We start from the raw sequence: 15,190 nt of genomic DNA, 5'->3' as shown, positions 1-15,190 counted from the left end.
CTCTGTTTTCATCAGTGTAGTTTAGGTGATTAGATCTCGTGATGCCTGGTGACATGACGCACAGGAGGGGATTTGTTTCATGTCCATAATGACAGAAGAAACAGCAACATTGTTACAGTAAAGTCAGGCGGCTGCAAAACCCAGGCATTCAGCAGTTTGACGGGATAAACACTTCCTGCTCCAGCAGGTGTCAGGAGGAAGGACACATCATACCAATAATGTTATAATGCAGAATACATCACCAAAAGTTATGTTAACATTAAAAGATTAATTTAAACTGTTATGTTATCATTAACTGGCAAACTGTTCAGGGTGTGACCCCGCCTGTCGCCCTATGTCAGCTGAGTTTGGCACAGCGACCCCACGTGACCCTCATGTGGAGGATAAAGCGGTAGAAGACGGATGGATGGATGTCATCATGAAAACATGTTAGAATGTTAGACACATGCGGTCAGCTTGGCTCTGATCGACCTTCCACCTGACCTCGAAATGTGGTTGTGCAATTTGGGTTGTATAATGACACTAAAGATGATTTTCTTTCCTTAATGAACCATGTCAAGACTCTATTCATATTTTAAATGTCAACACCAATACAGACTATTACATATCACAAAGTCTGAGGAGATTAGCTGTTCATTTAAAATAATACATCACATATACAATACAGAATAGGACAATAAAAGTCAAACTTACACAGAAGGACAATATATGTATACACCAATGAGCCACAAGAAAATAATAAGTCATTATTTTCCATATAGTGTGTGTGTGTGTGTGTGTGTGTGTGTGTGTTGTCTTAATCAGAAGAGCTTTTTTAAGATGATTTTAATTAAGTAAGTGTGTCCGTCTTTGTAAAAATGATGTGCGTGTGTGAGACATGCCAATATAATTTTTTTGATATATGTATAATTCCACAAAAGCAATTATTTTATCTGACTGTTGATTTCATTTTTTGTGGTTGTCCCTGTGTGTAAGGGTTTGTCTCTCACTTTATCATGTGACACACCAGGGACAAGATACACGGCCACTTTTATCCCTTACGTTTTGTGCTGTAGCGTCCTTATTTATGTATCATATTGTGTTTTCTTGTCATATGCAAACTCACTGTTTTCTGCTTGCAGTTCATATAGAAAATAAGTGACAGATTACTTGATAATAAAATAATCAGTAACTGCATCACAAGCCACTTTATTAGAAGAGAAAAGAAATAACATGTCATAATTCAAAAATGAAGAACAAGTGATTGCTTTACTACTGAAAACAAAACATCTCCATATACCAAAAGAGAAACTATTCCTTCTAAATTAAAAATGATGTTAGACCTCTGTACTCTGCTCATTTTATTCCTTCTGCTGAGCCAAATCCTCATTTTTGCCTGTCCTATCAACAAATTAACCAAGCTAGTTTGTACATGTTGTCCTGTGGACCAAAGACAACTCGTCTGTCCTCTAAAACTCTCACTGAACTGAAATACAACTACAGCAGCACAATCTGGAGCAGCTGAGCAGCTGAGCAGCTGAGCCACAGGTGTTGCACTGTTTCCTCACACTGACAGAAAAAGCAGTGACTTTCTGTGGGGTTTCCTGGGAGATGAACCTGGAGCCAACACACCCAACCACCGCGGCTCCCTAACACCAGCCAATGATGTTCTGTTCTCTGAGAAGAGAAGAGAAGAGAAGAGAAGAGAAGAGAAGAGAAGAGAAGAGAAGAGCAGCAGAGAACTTCCTCATGCTTCTTGTGACGTTTTTGTCCATTAAGGAGAAATATGATGATTTAATTTGCATATCACCCCCTGTACTGGACAGTTGGTTTTCCCCAAAAATTTGGTTTTTTTTCACTGGACCAGCCTTTACTGACCAGACTGTGACGACCAATAGGCTCGTTTGAGTTGACCTCCATATGTGACCCATAGGAGCGTCGCTGGGTGGTCGTCCGCTGCAGCCACTGCAAATGACCAGTAGGTTTGAGAGTTGGAGGACAGGCTCAGACGGACACTTTATTTCTAGTCACACCTCAGTATTAACTCTGATAGCTGTTTCTGTCACAGACTCTGCCGTGACTCCAGGTTTTGTGTTTCTCCATTTCCCCTCCCCCTCTGTGTGGGTGTGGCTGGCTGCTCCTCACCTGGGTCCAATTATCTCCAATCACCTGGCAGTACAAGAACCTCGGCTCTTCCTCTGCTCATCACCAGATGGTTCAGGCAGCTCAGTGGTGGCACGTGTGTGCTGAGTATTTTATTATCTGAGTTATTTGCATTGTTTTGGATACCTGCTGATACTTTTTCTCTTGTGCCGAGATTGCTGGGGGTTTTTTTCTCCATCTCCACTCGTGTCACAACCACTTACCTGCCTGCCCTTTACTACTGAATTCATTTTGTAAATCAACCTTTTACCTCTTCAAATCCTACAATAATAATATCTATTTTCTAATGGTTTAAATCTTCTTTTTGTGCTTCTCTTTCTCTTCGGTACACACACACACACACACACACAGGGACATTGACAGCATACACACCTGTGTACCGCAGACTCATTAAAAGATCACTGGAGATGCGTCCAGGATGGATTTTGATTTAAATTATAATTTTCTATTCTGAGACGTCATGTGTTTGTTACTGAAAATACAAAATATAATGTATGTAAAGTGGAATATAATAATAATATAATATTTAACACACACACATTGTTTTATATCTCCATTTCCTGTCGGTTCATTTTAGAATTTATTTTAATATTTTACTGTTTGCTATTAAAGCCATTAATGTCCTTGTTCCACCTTATTTGGCAGAGATTTGAACATTCCATAAAAAAGGTAACCGGCTCCTGGCTCTCCGGTGGGGTGACTGTTCCTCTGGAACAGGTTGCCCCCCAATATGCTTTCCATCACTGACGTGGCGGTTTTTAAAAGTAAATTCAAAACAGATTTATTTATTATGACTTTTATTATTAGCACAGTGACACGTTCCCTCTGTTCTTGATTTGTAATTCTATAGATTCCCATTCTTTAGTTTTATTGTGTATTTTATTCCTGCTTTATTATTCATTTATTCTATGAAGCACTTTGAGGTCCTTGCAGTTATTATAAAGTGCTATATAAATTGATTGATTGATATAATTGGTGATATATATATAGCTGTTATATATATATATATACATATGTATATATGAATACATACATATATATATATATATATATATATATATATATATATATATGTATATGTATATATGTATATATAACAGCTAGAATTGAAAACTGAAATGGAGAGAGAGGAGCTGCACCTCACCAGTGCACAACTCTCGGTTGTGCAGAACAGTTGAAGTGACAGCTCGACTGTTGGTTTTCTGCACAGTGTGACGGGAAACAGTTAATAATATAACTTATGTTATGAGGAATAAAGCTGCCTCATGTGAAATGTCCGTAGCTGAATTTAGCAGACGTGTTTATGCCGCTGCCATCACTGCGATGTTTGTCATGATGGTGGTTTCATTAAAAGCTCGGGTGATTCTCAGTATAAAAACTTGGAGACCTGCTGCTGTAAATCAGCGACATGTTTTCACACACGTGACACCGACGGTCACCTCATTGACTCCACATTGACACCAACGATTCTTTATAATAAGTTTCCAGTACAGTCATTTATGATGAAGATCAAAGCGTGTGTGTGTGTGTGTGTGTGTGTGTGTAACATGATAATGAGTCTCAGTCCGTGGGTGTTTCTTTCTCTGCACTCACACAGACGTGTTTACACTCTGTCGCCTTGCTGTCACTCTGTCAGTGTATCTTAAAGCTGACCTCCAGGCTGCTCGTGCGGCCTGACAGGATGACAGGAAGTGTGTGACAGGTAGGACGCGTGGAGGTCGGACACCCTGAGCTTCCTGCTGCCCTCATTAGTAAAACCAGGGCGACTCCTCACGGCTCCCAGGCTGGAGCTCCTCTGCCTATCCTCGGCCTCCCCAACAAACCAAAAGCTGATTGAAGCAGTCAGGTCTTCCTGTTGCTATAGTAATAGGCAACACTTGCTCCCCCCCCCCCCCCCCCAACAAAAACATGTTTTTGGCATCCTGTAGTCATAGCCTCCCCCATCCGAGTTCATACACCCCCATTGTTTACAATATCCATCTCAGTATTTTTGCATGCCCTGCGTTTATTTTTTATTATTATGCATGATGCACCTCTTTAGTCGCACATGAATTTGTAATCATCCTTCGTCGGGGGGGGGGGGGTATTAAGTCGGTATTATGACTTAAAAGTTTAAGTCATAATGTAGAAATGCTCTGGCAAGAATGAATCAATAATAATAATCATAATATTAAAAATAATTAAATATGAATACATTTATTTAATTGAAATGTCTTTCATGATGCTCAGTGTCACCTCATGACATTTAAAGGATACGTTAATAGCAGCATGTCGTAAAAGATAAATAAATAAATATGTAGAAATAAGCAAACTCCATAGTAATAGAAAATGAAACATATTATGTACATACATATCCAGATTCACATGTATTCATATAAACCCATACACACACTTAGATACGTGTACTTACACATATACACAAACACTCATACACTCATGACACACACGTTGTAGAATTTTAAATTGATAAGAAAATGTGTCAAACACATCAACAGCAGCATTTTAATTGTACATTAATCTCACATCCGTAAATAATTCTCTTCTTAAAATGTATGTTTGTCCTTTATGTTTCACGTGATTTTCACTGTAAAATAAAACATTTAAGAAGGAAAATATTAATATTTAGATTAAAGGGGTGGGGGGTCAAATAGGAGTGATCTCGACCTAAACGAAAAATACCAAATTCTGTTTGATGTGAGCGTCTTCCAGTGTAAAGTTTATCGACTGTATATATTAACAGTCTGCAGATTTCAGTGTTGTGTGCAATAGTGAATATACAATGAATTCCTTCACTTGCAGCCTTTTTTCTGTACTGCGGCAAAAACGATTGCCTGCTTTTTGTGCAGTATTGCCCTCCATCTGTCCTTTTGTACTGTACAAGCATACAGGAGCCCTCTCCAGCAGTGCATCGTGGGATGGGAAGAGCCTCCTTCAAAGACGCAGGCGGCCATGCACTTCTCCACCATGGCACATTGGTATCAGTTACACCATAATTTCATCACCAGCAGCAGCAGCAGCTCTCTGTGAATCCTGCTTACATTAACTTTTTACAGGGATTGGCAGCACAGAGGCAGACATGCATGTCAGTTGCCAGCACTTGAACCCCGTTCAGATTCAGCCTCCAATTGAATAGTTTTTCTCCCAACATATTGTTATTTGTTGATGAAGTGTTGTGTTTGAATGAGCAAATGGAGTGAATTGTGAATAATCCCTGCAGTTACAGTGGGATTACACTGAGAGGAAAAGGCGAGGGGGATTTAGAGGAAGAAAATAAAATAAAAAAAGAAGCACAGCGGAGAGGATGGGGGAGACTTCAAAGTGGCAAAGTGTGCAGAGCTTTGTTTGAATGATGGCTGGCGCATTGTTTTGATAAGTGTTCCCTGAGGACGACGAGCGAGGCGGCGTGTCACTTTCTCCTCTCATCTCTGGGAGCCGGGCAACGAGGGGACGTCAAAAAACAACTGTAATTACAGCCTTCATACAACAATACCACTCACACACACACACAGAGAGAGAGAGGGAGAGAGGGAGGGAGAGAGAGAGAGGGAGAGAGCAGCCCAAGTGTAAAAATGCAAATGAATTCCTTTGCTTTAAATATGAAATGAAATGAACATGTTATACCCTGAGATGGTAATAATAACACTGGTGCACTGGGAGTGAGGAGGGGGGGGGGGGGGGGGGGAGAGAAGATCATAAAAAAGAATAATTTAAATGTAGACGATGTAAATCAGTTCCCATTACACTCATATCTGCTTTCATCACTGTGAGATTAGCATCTAGTGAGAGAGCAAACACCGTGTCAAATATACAGCGTGCACTTCCACGTGGGTGTGAAAGTGTAATTAATGCCACGCAGACGCACCGTGAACACACCCCAGTCAATTAACCCATTACTTTTAGAAGATGAAGTGATAATTATTACCCGAGGTCTCATTATTAAATCTGTTTCTGACGGCATTTTCACTCATTTGTACATTTAAACACTGGCAGGAAAATCACACACACACACACACACACACACACACAGATGCATGTTTCTTTTATTAATAATCAAATGTTTGTTTGTTTTTCTGTCAGTTATGTAAATTTGCTGTGAAATTAATTTCTTTTATGAAACAATTTGACCCAGACATAAATATTTATTTATTTAATTATTATTACATTAAAAATATCATTTAATTCATATGTTTGTTAATCTGCTGTTTTAGGCCCCGAGCAGAATGTCAGGACTTTCCCCACTAGTGCTTATGAAATACTGACAGAGAATTAAGAAAAGAAAATGTTGCTTCATTTTCTTTTCTTTTCACTTCTTTGTCAAAATCTCTGCGTCTTTTTTTTTGTTGTTAAATCTCCTCTGATCTCAATAAAGCTTTCAAATGAAGGGAAGACAACAAATCATCCTTTACTTTCACAGACGTCTCTGCACTCTGTGAAGACCTCACGCTGGTTTGCATCATGTTTGGATCACAAACAAGTTAAAGCACACTTACTTTATCTTTAAAGCTCTAAATCACTTGTTTGTTTTTAGGGCTTTTCAAAGAGCACAACATGATAGATACAAGACAGGAGAGGAGAGGAGAGGAGACGAGAGGAGAGGAGAGAGGAGAGGAGAGAGGAGAGAGGAGAGGAGAGGAGAGGAGAGAGGAGAGGAGAGAGGAGAGGATAAAGGGCATCGTTTTGCAACAATACAGATGCCAGTGATACACCAAAGGAAAAAAAAGAATAACAGCAAAACACCCTTGATTTAGATTGTGTGTGTGTGTGTGTGTGTGTGTGTGTGTGTGTGTGTGTGTGCGTGCTTGTTCTCCTAATCAAAAAAAACAATTTCAGATTATTCTGATTAAGTAATTTTTACTTTTTAAAAAATAATATATATATATATATATATATATATATACATATATGTATATATATATATATATATATATATATATATATATATGTACATATATTGAGGTCTGAGGTTTGTATAGAGATTCAAATTCAAACATTATTATATATTCATTAATTATTTAATATATAATATATATGATTGTGTTTCTATGATTCTGGCCCACATCCTTCGCCGCACACACTGAAATCGGTGACACCTGAGTAAGTCAAGTTAAGTCAGACTGAAGAAAGCATTTTTTAAACAAAAGATAAACTTGCAGAACTAAGGTTGACTAAAGCGTGAGTAATTTTCAGAAGTCATAATTTAGATTTGACCTCCGTCTTCTTGCATTTCCTGTCTGCCCCTTTTAAAATAAACCAAATCAACCAAGGACCAGATGAAATCATATTTGCATAATAACAATCACCTCATATCAGTGTCAGTGATCATTATTTACTGTCCGTACAGTTGTGCTTCATTCTTGTATCTCACATTCCCACGTTGGTTTTCCAGCAGATGAGTTTCCACCCAGAGAAACCCACATTACTAGATTACTGTTGTGCTTCTCAGGGCGTCTCTGCTAACCGTGTTGTGGTTGTAGGGGAGCGTGTACCACGCCGTCCCAGCTTATTTCAAGTCATCGTGGTCTCATTACAGCAGGCTGTTGATAATCCTCTGCCTTTGATGTGGGAGCTAAAGGCAACTGTGTTTTGTTGCCGTTCAAACAGCGTTCTCCCTCAGCAGCACCTCCACCAGGAGCTCTGTGGGAGCTGATGGGCCACAGAAGCAGAGAGCTGGGAGGTACGTTTGTTTTTCTCAGCCCAATGCAGGTGAGACAGATGGAGGTTGGTCGGTGGTGTGTTAAGTCAATCGGAGGTTAACCAGAAGGAGATGTGGCCCACTGGGGCAGGGGAGGGTGGGGGTGTGGAGGTTGTGGTGGTGGTGGTGGTGGTGGTGGTGGTGGGGGGGGGGGTTACAACAATGAGGTCAGATGGAGCGTGCTTTCAGTGCAAGTCAATTCAGAATATTTTATTCACGCCGTGAGGGATGATTCAAAGCAGCAGAGAAGCACAGAATATCATTCATGCGCTTAAACCCACCGAGACAAAACATGAATCTACGCTAACAACCTCATCATCACACAAATGTCTGTTCACAAAAACTAAAAACACCATTCATCACTTCATGTATCTGCTGTGACATACCATAGTTACAAGGCTCTTCATTGTGTGTGTAAAAAATAAAAAATAAATAAAAACACAAAAGATTTCACAACAGAGCAGTAGTCATTAATAAAAACATGAATTAGACCAATTATACAGAACGTAAATAAGAAAATAATCAAAGAGGCTTGAATTTCCATCGATTTAACAGCAGTATCGGCTTAATCGTGTCAATCTTAATGTTATTTCTTTTGTTTTGTGTGAAGAGGAGAGGGCAGGAGTCTGGTGACGCTCAGTGTTGCGAGTCCTCCCAAACGTTGCATGGAAACAGCGGAAATACAGATTACATACTGTTTTTATTTCACTTTCAGTCCAGTATTTGTTTCTAGTGTCAAGAGTTTTTGTTTTTATTGTTGAACAAGAACGGTATCTATCAGGCAGATGATCCACTGGTGTGACCCCTAAAGGAAGAAGAAGCTGAAGAAGAAAAGTCACTTTTATTTATATTTATATTTATAAAGTCACAAGTTTATTTATTTTCACTGACTTCTTGCCAGGTTTGTGTTTTCTGTGATCATAACATTTAAATCACTGTTGTTTTTCTTTTTAATGTGAACTAAATATTGAACTAAATAGATGGATAAGGGGAGAGAAGGTTCACAGAGAAGGTTCATGGATGTTGTGAAGGAGGACATGAGGACACTTGGTGAAACAGAAGAGGACACGAGGGAGAGGACAAGATGGAGGAAGGCAACCCGCTGTGTGCGACCCCTAAAGGGAGAAGCCGAGAAAAGAAGATTCTTAACATTATTCTTAATTTGATATGCCATTACAGTTATGGCCACTAGTCAGCACTGTGGTGCCATGAGAGGAAGACGTAGAGATAGAAGAGTGAGATCTCGCAAAAGTTCTGTCTTAGCAAACTTACAGACCTGAGTCTGACCCTTTGCTCTTCCAAACATCGTTACCTCTGATTTCAAAAACCAGCGACCAAGACACTAAACTCAGGGTTTCAGTGACAGGTCACAGATCAGGTTACAGATTAAGTTTTCACATCTCAGTGGTGAACATGGTTGAATTATGTTAAAAAAACAACTATCGCACAGCAAGGCCAGAAGAGGCTGCACCATTCTGATGTGGAAAGTCAGATAGCACTGCCTCGCTAATGAAATGTTGAGATGTAATCGCGATGCTGACACAGTTTCAGACATAATTACAACACAGATAGAGATCATAGATGGAAGTGGAGAAGTGGAATATTAGCAAACTACGAAACGCCCTGAGGTCACGTACGGAACATAAACAACAGTGTGAACATTGTTTTGCATATTTCTTTGTTCTCAAACAAAACTAAAACGTAATAATATACAGTATATGAACTAAGAAAGGGCATGCCATTTAAAGGTGTGTTTCAACATTCTAATACTGTAATAAGCAGTTAGTGGTTAGGGGAAGGTTAGCTTAGCTTAGCAGATAAAAAAAAACCATTTGCTTTGCTCTTTCAAAAGGTTAGAAAATATGCTAATGAGCATGTTCCACCAGAACCTTGTTCTTCTGAAGTTCACTGAAGTCAAGAATTTAGAAATGCTAGATATGCTTTTGGAAAAACACCTCACTTTTTTCACGTTTTTATTGGTTATGCTGTCTTTTATTTTTATTTATATGGAAGAAACAAAAATAACCACATAATATTTTACATTAGTGAGTGAGCTGCTGGCAACTATCAGCAAAGTCAGGGGCCTCAAACTCAGAATGACCTGAGGGCCAGTGAACTTATAGTCTGGTCAGGAGGGGCCGGGGTCGCTCAAGGGAACAGTCAACAATTAAAATTATAGAATATAATACTGTATATAATTCTATGTTTCAAAGTGTTTGTTTTGAGATATAGTTCACAAAAAAGAACATAAATAAATAACAAACACAGGGAGAATTAAAGAAATCAAAGTTGAAATTGATAATAACTTGTAAAAAAAAATAATAATTAAAGCACTAGACAAGCTTGCATATGATTAAATGTTGAATTTGATCATCTTATAAGTGTAACCTAAAGCATTATTGTCTATTATATCATTGTAATATTGTTGACGGGCCAGTTTTCATGATAATTTTAGTAAAAGTAAATGTAGGGCCACAGAACATCGACCTCTGTTCTCGGTCTTTGACAGATATGAGTGAGGAGGAGGAGGAGGACGAAGATATGTCACTGCAAACAGCATTTTCCAAATATGATGAGTTGACATCTATTGTTCAAATGATAGTTCACTGCCTGCACCAGAAATCAGCCTAAAACATGGACACTTGCTCGCACTGAAAACATAGCTGCCAACAGGGACACAAGGAAAAACAGATTTTAACCTCTAAACAAAACACTCACCTTATAAAATCTACACCTGCTTAAGTCGACAATATCTTAGCAGCCGTGTGTTAGTGAAAGCGAGCATCTGTGTCTTTTTGTCAGCGCTGACCATGTGTCACCTCAAAAAAAACAACTATTCCCAGCCAGCATGTCCATGTCGTCCCCATAAGGGTCATATTTATATATTATGCTGTTCTACCACTGCTTGGCTACTGGTGCTTGTTCAGTACCAATCAAGCTGAGCTGATACTAAAATGTGATGTTAACAGTTTGCCGGCCACTGATTGGTCACTGCAAGAGTCATGAGTTCAACGTCCAACGCAAGAATCAAACTGGATAAGGCAATCAGAGATGGCAGACTTTACACCAGTCACGCAACAAGCCTCTGTCGGCCTGTGTGTGGGACAGACTGTGTGGTGCAAAGGTAGAGCATCTGACTCCAGATCAGAAGGTTGTGTGTTTAAATACACGTCAGGGTCAAAAGTCTAAAAAACCTATTCTAAATTCTAACAAGCCTGTAGTGTAGAAGCACACACAGACAGAGCCACCGATAACAATACTTCAGTCTGAAGTAACAATAGTGAAGTGTGGATCAGTTAAAAAGACTTCACTAAAGCTGCAACTAACGATTGATCTGTCGATTATTTTCTCGACTAATCGTTTGGAGTTCAGAATATCAGAAAACCTTAAAAAATGTGGATCGGTGTTCGTCAGACCTGGAAATGATGATGTTCTCAAATGTCTTGTTTTGTCCACAAACCAAAATGATTCACTTTTATTGATTTCTTTGTTATCCAGAGCAAAGAAATTAAGAAAATATTCACATTTAAGAAGCTTAAACAATCGGTTTTAATCATGAAAAAAGCTTCAAACCGATTATTCGACTATCAAAATAGTTGTCGATTAATTTAGTAATCGATTAATAATCAATTCATCGATTAATCGTCTCAGCTCTAGACGATCGTGAGCCGAATCATAACCTGTAGCCGAGTAGTGCTAGAACTGTAAAAGGGGAAATCACCATGTGTAGCAGGCTACCTGAGCTTGAAGTGGGCCGGTCCCATATGGTTTTAATAACATGGACAAACCGGCCTGGGACCCAAATATGAGCCTTATGGGCTCCACATGGACATGGACATGGACATGCCGGCTGTGTTATACAGTATCTGAACCTTTTATCTGTCGATGCATAAAAGCTCATGTACTGTAAGCGATTTGGCTTTAAAAGGAGCTCCTTGATGCAATGATGCGTCTCTGGAGCTTTGTAGTGTTTACAGCGTTCCTCCTCTGGGCTTTCATGGTGCTGATGTCATCACACACGTCCACCAATGAGGAGTCAGCAGTTGCAACAATAAACAAGAATTGCAACAAGAAATATTTTGTCAATTAATACAACTCTGGTGATGCTGATCCACCCCCACCTTAGAATGAGTTTACCCACCTTGACCTAAAGATGTCGGGATGTGCTCGGGGGATCCTGGATTGTTTTTCTTCTTCTGTAAAATCAGATTCCAAACTGGTTTTAAATAAACATACAACAGCAGACTGTAGCCTCTTTACCTGGAAACACTGGGGACACAAGACTCATCTGTTGCCTCTTTCATTTCATCAAGATTTTTCTTGATGAAATGAAGTGAATATAAATGAAATAACTGGTCCAAAAAGAACTAAAACATTTTGGATTTCAAAGATGTATTTCTAACAGAGTATCTGAGAGAGGAGTTATATTTTAAAACTGTAGTGCTAGTAAAGCAGTTTCCGAGGTAAATGCTGCCGCTGTACGCACACAGACACTCACACAATACTTACTCACTCACAATAATACATTTTCACATGAAGGACACAGCCTACAAATAATGTTACATCGTTTCTGTCTGTGAAGACCAAACAGAGGCAGAATAACAACAACAACAACAACAAAATCACCTGAAGTTACACACTGCAGAACAAAGAATGTTTAAAGTGTTGGAGTGTCTGGTGCACCCGTGGGACCGGTGGAACAAACTGAGGCAGTGCTTAAACCCCTTGGAAGGGAAGAAGACAAAGACAGCCAGCTTTTATATCCACCACCTGAAGCTCAGCATATCCCTGCACGAGCACTGCCATACACACACACACACGCACACACACACACACAACCGGTGGATTTTATTATACCAATATGGGAATCACACAGTCTGATATGGCCTCACTGACAAACGTTCAGTGGGATTGTGCTCACTGCTGGCTCATGTACCACTGCTGTGGGCTCCTGTTTGTCCCTGATCTTCAACATTTTGGTGGAAGTGTGGATTCCAATAAAGTCTTGTTAAACAACAGATTTCATTCTCCGACTCAAGAGGGCCCTCCATGGCCCAGAGGCGTAAGCTGCTCCTTTGAACATCTAAATCCCCGTGCAGCGTCTGGCTTCCCTTTGTTATTCACTGGTGGATGTTCATCCACTTGTGTGCTCACTGTGGAGAGACTCCAGTGTAGGGGGAGCTTTTAGCTGTAGAAGATCATCTCATTGAGATCATCAAGGCCTAGTTAATTGCACTTTTATATGATATAGATGTAGGAGCATGGGGCGAACATATTGTTTTGATAAAGAATTAATCAGCCAGAGATGGGGAGCCAGATTTAATGAGCCCTTCTGTGAAACAGGCATGAGAGACATGGAACAAACACTCTGCTCTCAGTCCTGATGTCTGCTGCCCTCCCCTGTCTGCTGCTGTGAACACACACACTAACACACACAACACAGTCAGATATGAAGCCAGTGTGTAACATTAAAGATGCTTTTATTGAATGCACTATAAATATAAATATGTTTGTAGAAGCGTGTAATTCAGGTATAAACGGTAGTATAAACCTTTTGTGTGCACCTTAGACGAGGGCCTTGCTTTACAGAAGCAGCCGTTTTGTACGTTTAACATGTTGAAGCAGGAGCTTATACCACGTAGAAGACGATGAACGTCTTCGCTTACATTAACGCAGAGAAAAAGAAAGTGAAAAAGGCAAAGAGAGAGATGTGAAACAGTGTTTACATTGTTTCTGATGTCACAAATGTCACAGGGTCAGTTACTGCAGCATATTTGTAAGGTACCGCAATTTATCAAACACCTGATATTTATTTTATTTAGCCTTTTCATGTATCTTAAGTTTTTATGTTTTTATTTCTAGTTGTCATGTGGAACCTTTGTGATTTTCTATCTAATAATTAATAATATTCTAATAATGTATGCATAAGTGGTGCTTTTCCTTTTTATTTTTGATAAAAAATGAACTGACTTAAAGCTGCAGTGCTTGTGTTTGGTCTCTTCATTTGTGTGCTGAGTCCATGGACTCTGTGAAGCAGTACTATCAGACCTGACTGAGGGTGTGTTTGTGGGTATACGGCTGCAGCGCAGGGGCGGGCAAAGCCCTGACAAGCTGCTGAATGACCTGATTTTTTGAGCAGCAGAATTCACTGTTGAATTATTTTTGTGCACGCTTCTTTGTCGTACCCCAACCAGAGAGCGTCACATGGAGCTGATCACGCTCAATCACCTTTGTGTCAACTCATTCGACAATAGATTGAAGTTAATAGACAATTGTTTAAATCTAAAAAAGTTTTGTATCCATAGAATAGCTTCAGAGAGGCTTATTAACGTTAGATTACCTTCACAGTTGTATACAGATTAATAGTACAGGCTACATGTAAGAATAGAGACTTTCAGGGAAAATCAGCAACATAAACATCTGTTTGCTGTTCAACACACTGTACTATACGTATCTTGACCAATGTTTTGATTTAGATGCAGAAAGTTTGAAATGAAAGGGCAGAGAATACTCTATGCCTCTGCTTTGGCAACCTGACGCCCTTCTGAATGCAACACACCAGTGACACTTGGAGGAAACCTTGTTACGTCTGGCAAAAACAAGCACTTGGACACAGTGAGTGACTCACTCACGGTTAAATCCACTGTCACCTGGTAACACACGTTTATGTCTCAGATTTGTGTCCCAATATCAGAGGAATGCCTCGAGGGGATATCTCACACATCACGCCCAGATGTTCGCTTGGATTTCGAGGATGGTGTTTGTGGTCAGAGGTCAAAGGTCAGGTCACAGATGACCATACAAAAATTCAATGTCAGATCAGCAATACCTTGAGAACAAGGAGGAATTGAAACAATCATTTGGTTCTGTCTTTCTGTGCATTTGGTTTAAGTTTCCCCAAAACATACACTCAGTTGAGGTATGTGTCATATTGTCCTTTAGGTCTGCTTGGGTCCATGTGATGTAAATGTCATCATCCACTCATTTCTGTGTTGATCTGTGCAGACAAATGCATGCAAAACACTTCCTAGTCCAATTGGTGATGCCCTCTTGTTTTGGTCAAAAGACACAAAGAAGAAGATGGTAACCATGGAAACTTGCTTGAGGTTGAGTGAGGACGTCAGCCACAGTACCCACACATGTACAACTGCTCTTAGTATGAGCTGAACCACAGGCACAGGTACGTGTATGTGGAAATGTGATACCGCTCCGCTTCTGCAGAATGTGCTGAGCATGACCCGGTCCAACAATCAAAGGACTCCTCCTCTCACTCTGTCCTTTCCCAAGGATATCAGGGAACTAAGGTGGCATTTTCAGACCAGACAGGACGCAAACTCTCTTTTATAACTCTCTGCT

The sequence above is a fragment of the Solea solea genome, chromosome 7 (genome assembly GCF_958295425.1).
Source record: "Solea solea chromosome 7, fSolSol10.1, whole genome shotgun sequence".
NCBI lineage: Eukaryota > Metazoa > Chordata > Actinopteri > Pleuronectiformes > Soleidae > Solea > Solea solea.
This window is presented reverse-complemented; position numbering follows the sequence as displayed.